We start from the raw sequence: 7059 nt of genomic DNA on the forward strand, positions 1-7059 counted from the left end.
AGGCAATTTTTCTCCGTTTTGGAATTTAAATCAATAAAGAGGCTAGCCAACTCGCTCCCAGGAGGCTCCCCCAATTTGGAGCTTCGTTGGTCGTTCGATGGAAGTCATTTTGGTCAACCAATGTGTCTCAGCCGCCCGATCTAAACCTCTGGTGTTTACTCTGGTTTTCACTACGCTATAATATCTTAAGGTCCATGACTGGTGGGCTCGTCCAGCCTTCCTATTGGCTGGGTGAACCATTCACAGGTGCAAATGGACATGTCCCCATGTGACGCGCGTCTCGCGGACGTCGTGGGTGACCTAGCCCCAATCCACAGCAGCCACATCCCTCACTCCTCCGCCTCCTCCCTTGTCCGCCACCGCATCCATTCCCACCCTCTCCTCCTGCCACTTCTGCTTCCTTCCTCCTCCCCGGATCTACATCCCATACAAGCAGTAAAAATAGTGGCGGCAGAGCACGGGGTTGGTGACAGCGGTTGGACGAGGTGGTCCACAGGTGAGGAACGCCGCCATTCATCCGGCCACCCCACCGGAGCCTCGGTGGCTAAGGCTGCAGTGGCGCTGCCAGTCCCTCCTCTTTCTCTCTCTCTCTCCGATGCCACTATTCCCCTCCCTCATCCATCGACACAGCCTGGTCCACCTCATCGAGAGCTCTCGGCGGTAGGGGGAATGGCAGTGACGGTGGCTGCTGGACAGTAGGGTCTCGCCGAGGTGGTCCATTCCAAGGAAGAGGGAGAGGATGCCGGTGACAAGGTGAGCTTCACCTACCCCCTCTCTCTATGTCCTTTGTATAGATGGACTCTCTTATGTTTATCTCAAGAGAAATTTTATTTTTTTCAGTTTTTCTTAGATGTACTTTGATTTGATGTGAATCTTTTGGTCACAATCAACATGTTTATCTTGGCTAAATTATGAGTTGTCGGACCGATGTTGTCCGCACAACTAGGAGGGGGTGGAGATGAAATGGGGCCAAATGATCCCGCGGCAACAATAGCAGATCTGAATTTGTGTTGCTAGGGTGCAGACTAACCTAACTTCAAGGAAAAACCTGAAGATTCAAGTGCAATTTTCTCCTGCCAATTCCATTTTCAGCAGCTTTCAGAGATGCCTCTTCATTTGTTAGAAAAAAACATTGAGATTCAAGTGCATTTTTTCCTGCCAATTCCATTTTAAGAAACTTTCAAAGATGCATCTTCATTTGTTAGAAAATATTTTTTTGAATTATGAGCTTGGTCTTTCAACATGGCATACAAAATGTACTTTTGAATATAATATTATGTTGCTACTTGCAAAGTTTTTTGAGTGGTAAATTGTTTTTCAAATTTCCAAGGACATGTTAATTTTATGTGGCTTTAGAGGAGTATATCAAGTTATCAGCAGGGTGCATCAATGGCTCACAGCGGAGGAAGCTGCCACGACTGCTAGTGCTGCAGCAAGGCGCTAGCTAGCTAGGTGTTGCAGACACAATAAGTTTGCATTTCGCTTCAGAATTTAGAGGAGGTCAACATTTGGTTTATAGTCCTAAAAAGGTCAAACCTTTTCCCTATTTCATTCTTTGTCCCTCAAATTGGGGCTAAATAGTGTTTGTGATGGAAATTTTCGGGTTGGTATTGGCATTGGTTTGTGGGGATTACAAGTTGATAAGGAATTCATGCTTGATGGTCATGTATTTTAATGTCGTGATTTGTGTTGATGTTCTGCATATGTTCCGGAAAGAAGATAGTAGGACAAAGCTATAGGAGAACTCTGGTGAAAAGAATTATTTGCTTCGTCAATGTGAGCTTGCTTATTTGGTTCTGCTTGATATATGTTGCCAACCTTTGTCCTTGTCTCCTTCGTGCACCCATCGTCTTCTAACATTCGCTCATCATCAGGTATAAAGGGAGTTATGTCCATGGTAGAGGTGCAGATCAAGGAGGTCGGAAAATGGGACGAGGTTGGGTGACATGTACGAGGGAGGAAAATGGTGTAGGTCCTTGTTTTTTGGTGATGGTAGTTGCATACTTCAATGAAGGAAGGAATCCCTAGCGCGTACAATGACGTTAATGTTGCTAGCAGCAGGGGACGGAAGCTTGTCACATGTATGTGTCAACCTCTTATTTGTTAGTGTTGCCAGCTCTGGGAAATGCATGCCTAGTGGTTGTTGCATATATGCTATGGCTACATTAGCAAATTTGTTTTAGGTGAGAGAAAATGTTTTTTTGGTTTCATACATTGTTGTTTCAGTTAGTAGTAAATAGTGATGATGCTCATGGAAACTTTCAAGACATTGTTGAACTTCATCTCGTCATTTAACAACTTTGATTTCTAATTAGCGCGACGATCTGCACCAAAATTTATGTCAAAAAGGAAATTAGTTGGAATTGGTTTAGTGTCCTGCTGAGATTGAATATCCACATTATCCAAATCCCAAGGTGTCGAGGTTGATTCCTATTTTTCTTTATTTCTTTCTATTTTTCATCTAATATATACTGACCAATTTTTTGTATGCATGTCACTAATTATTTTCCCGCTTGTTCAATACGTGATGCGCATAGAGATTAGCTTTGACAATCCGTGCATTGTAGTTTGTAGCCTGATAGCTATATAAACAAATTACATTGGTGATTCAATTTTTTTCACTCAGACATACAGTGGTTAGTGTTGTTAATCCATACATAGTCGTATTTGTAGATTGATGTTATCGTATCTTTCATTCAATATCTTGTGCAAAGTTACATGCATATTTTTCCTTCTTTGGGTCGTATACCCGTTTGATTTCTGGACCCATATTTTAATGGTTCTCTTGCAGGTGATGTGAAGGTTAGCTACCGTGATCAAGGAAATAACATGTATCTGTGTGGTTTGTTCCTGCTGTTGATCGGACATTGCCGTGTTTAAGGTATGTTGTGCCCGGTGCTACTAAATGCTATATAAAACCTATAGTTGTACATAAAACATTCATCTGACATTACATGACAACAAGCCAAACACTTTGCCACCTAGGATAGTCTATATTTCTATTTCCTTCAGTTATCTCATATTTCCAGTAAAAAAACTCTTCACTTTGGGGTTTTGGAATGATCTTTAGGAAGTTGGTGATGAGTTAGTAGAACTGATGGAAATTTCACTTTCATTAGACAATGACATGACAAAGACGCCACTGCATGATATAGTCTTTGGACTTAAGCCATCTCATATGTACAATAACAAGATTTGTCGCTTTGGTTTTTTAGAATAATATTCGATAAGTTGGTGAAGAATTAGAGCGGAAGTTACGCTCATGAGTAGTATTTGTTGTACAAACATCCAATTAATTCTTAAGATGCAATATAGACACTATAATAGTACTACTTTAGTCAAATACATTATCCATTGATTGTTGTAGTGAAATGTCGCTCTAGGTATTAACTTGCAGAATCTTGCACGACAAACTATAGGCATGTGATCTCTATGGTGTTCCGGTAAATAAAGAAAACTAGAACATGTGCCTTCAAGTTTTCTATTTATATACAAAAACCATCCATTGGTACATATGAACATATGAATAGGACTCAAGAAGATCTATTTTTTGTCATGTTTGTGAGTTTTCTGTTATTTCCTCTCAGTGTGAATAGGACTGAAGAAGATGGACATAGCCTTTAGGTAATTTCACTTTTTTTTTGAACCACAAATCATAGAACAATAGTTCTATGGTATATTTTCATTAAAAAACAACATGTTACAAAGGGAAAGGATAAAACAAAAACAAAAGAAAAAAGATCTAAGCTAATGGGGCAGATCCCTTATCCAATTTCAGTTTTGGGCAACATGAGAATCATTTAAAAATTTACCTGACAGCCTGCTTGAACAAGGTGGAATACTTGTCTTTGATCTTGTGTTGAAGTAGTTGAAGATCCTTTTTTAATTCAAGCCTCCAATTTGAGACTGTCGGCTGGATGTTTCTGAAGACCTTGCCATTTCACTTTGTCTCGATTAATAACATATTACAAATTTATTTGTTTAAATAGGGTAGGTTATTTACGAAGGTATACCATTTCTATTAACCGGATAATTTACATCTTGGCAAGGACTTATTGGTGCAACCTGGTCATAATTGCTCGGCCAATTTCCCAACCCAAATCCAGAACCGCTTCATCTTTAGATCTTTACGTGCTTGATGAAATGCCTTAGAGACTAAGATCTGCACTTTGTTTTTCTCCGTTCTCCTTCTCACGGATTAACCGATGGATGTAAGACCCAGAGAAGCATTTGGAACTGGTCTGAAGTGTCTTCCAGTTTATGCGTATATTCTTTTTTTTCATGCTGGTAAAATGTTATTGGCTCGCTCATCTGCACACACCTTTCATTGTTGCTAATCCTGAGAATCCAATCAACGAAATAGTTGGTGATGTTTGCTGTGGTACGCAGTTAAAATTGCTACATATAGTTCAGTTTGAGACAAGGTATTGACTGCAATAATATAGGACTGTAGTGTTTCAAGCTATTAATACAGATAAGATTTTGATTTGCCTGCATTTGTAGATTTTTATCATGCATATTCCACCTTTTTTCCTGCTCAAATTAACCACCTAAGTTGACCTGACCATGACAGTTGTGAATATTGAGGTACCTGAAAAATGGTTGATAAAGATAAAGATGCAGTTAATTGACATCGTTATTTGGTAAGGCAATCACCAAACTAATATTGTGAGCTCACGGACATTCTTAGCAGGTGTCATTTCTCACTACAATATTTCTGATTTTTGGTTTGATTTGACTAGCAGTTACAGTGGTCAGGACGACGCAGTTGTTGAGATTGATGGCAGAGAAAGAGCTATGTAGTGTTTCAAGCTATTAATGCATAGAATATTTTGATTTGCCTGCATTTGTAGATTTTTACTCGTGCATATTCCAGCTTTTTTTCCTGCTCAAATTAAACACCTGACCATGATAGTTGTTGTGAATATTGAGGTACCTGAAAAAATGTTTATAAAGATAAAGATGCAGTTAATTCACATCGTTATTTTGATAAGGCAGTCACCATAATAATACTGTGAGCTCACGGACATTCTTAGCAGGTGTCGTTTCTCACTAAATATTTCTGATTTTTGGTTCGATTTGACTGGCAGTGACAGTGGTCAGGACGATGCAGTAGTTGAGATTGATGACATAGAAAGAGCTCTGTAGCCCGATTAGGAAACTAGCGACGGTGGTTTAGTAATTAATGTGCGATGAATCATTAGTTCTGAGCGACCATCCTTGGATGTCACTATGACGACCACCTCTGCTTGTACTGACGAGGGCATCTAGGTTGCATCTAGACCACATATCCTTTCGAATAGTCCCTACTGCCATTTAGTGTATTAACATATATTCTGTTATCTTCTTGTTAGGCAAATTTAGAGAATCTGGATGTTGAATTAGGTACTTCTGGTATGCCTGGACTACAAAAGTCAATATAGTTGATGTTCATCAGTCTTTCTGGATTGTCCACCTTTCAGTTGGGTTAAGCCTCTTTTTCTATTGTATGCAAATGAAACATACTTGATGTACCTCTGGTATGATAAAAGAGATCGCCCTTTCCTTTTGTAAAGTTTTCTGCAGATGATGTTGTGGAGGTTGATTTAAGAATTTGTGTGTTCATTAGTTCATTACTTCCTTTACCATTAGACAATGGTTTATAAGTGTTGCATCTGACCCTATTTTGCTGGGAAATATGAATGAAGTGATAGTTCTTGCAAACATGGACTCCTCTTTGTTGGACGAGGATAACTAAAATACTAATCTAGCAGGCAATAATTACATGGTTGATCTCGGTTTTGTACATGTTAGGTGAGCATTATCAGTTTTACTTCCCATAAGAGAGTGTATTTTAGAGCTGCAGATTGTTTCTATTTAAGAGCAAGAAGCCAAATCATGTTGTTCATTGTAAATCTTGAAAAACTTGTTGTTTATTGTCACTTCTATCTATGTTATAAACTTTTGTTCCTGGTGTGGTACTTGTCAATCTTGGTTTGCCTTCCATTGCAGCAGACCAATATGTCCTTGTTTCTTCAATTGATTCCTCATTTCATGTCTGCACTTCTATTACAGTAGAACAACATGTTATAAACATGGCGCTGGGCATTGTTTGTCCAGTTGCCTTCAAAAGATAAGATATGGCTATAGAGTGGATCCATCACTAAAGAGATGACAAATGTGGTGCAAGGCATTGTTTGTTCAGCTTCTTTAAAAAATGAAGGAATTACATTGCATCTGACCTATAAAGGGGCTATGAAGGACAAAATGCTATGGATCCAGAGTGGGAGGGAGAGTTACGGACAACGTATCAAGGACAAAACGTGACATGGATTCCTAAGTTCCAGCCTACATAGCAAAATTATATAGAGAGAATGCCATCATTTTGAAAACTCTATTACATAGTTTGAAGCTATGTTTCTCTCAATTTTCACTATTAAAAGGATCCTTATTGTTGCCAATTTGTCAAGCATTTATTGTCAAATAACTCTTTATTTGAAATGAGACCTTGTGCCATTTGGCACAAGGGGTAAAGTTATTATGCATCTTATTGTAGACGCAAGCCTTCATTCTGTTTTATTAAGAGGGGTTAAATTTGTTACCATATGTGCTTGCTCACAACTAAACCAACTAAAGCATGAATTTTCTTTTCAATATGTTTTTTTCAAACTCAGATATCTAATCACGATAACCATATTTTCAACTAAAACAATGTTTACTTAGCTGGTTTGTACATGTTATACAAATATAATTTTTTAAACTCAGATTTTGCACCATGATAACCATATTTTCAATATAACATGGTTTAACACATGAGCTTTGTACTGCCAATATAGAAGAGGTTCTTGCAAAATGAAACTATTTTCATCGACAACATGGCTTTAGCGGGTCTCTGCGCCATTTGGCGCAACGGGTCAACTAGTATTTAAGAAAATAGGAAAATAAGAAGTAGTTCGGGAAGGACACGAGGCATCCACGAGGGTGGAGGGCGCGCCCCCTGCCTCGTGGGCACCTTGTGCGCTCTCCGGACTCCGTTTTCTTGCATGATACTTCTTTTAGTCGGTAAAAATTCATTATATA

At 39.0% G+C, this 7059-nt stretch overlaps 1 long non-coding RNA gene across 3 annotated transcripts; it reads left to right on the forward strand.

Annotated features, from left to right (window-relative positions):
• Nucleotides 1-298: 298 nt before the first annotated feature.
• LOC125536553 lies at nt 299-5949 on the forward strand. 3 transcript variants are annotated; one of them, XR_007295076.1, is made up of 3 exons: nt 299-753; nt 1875-2183; nt 2792-5949. It is a non-coding gene; the product is annotated as an uncharacterized LOC125536553 (long non-coding RNA). The 3 variants fall into 3 exon arrangements; XR_007295075.1 differs by having other exon boundaries at nt 301-753; nt 1875-2081; XR_007295077.1 differs by lacking the exon at nt 299-753 and adding an exon at nt 761-1776 and having other exon boundaries at nt 1875-2081.
• Nucleotides 5950-7059: the final 1110 nt, after the last annotated feature.

Source organism: Triticum urartu, chromosome 2, assembly GCF_003073215.2.
Source record: "Triticum urartu cultivar G1812 chromosome 2, Tu2.1, whole genome shotgun sequence".
Classification (NCBI taxonomy): Eukaryota; Viridiplantae; Streptophyta; class Magnoliopsida; order Poales; family Poaceae; genus Triticum; species Triticum urartu.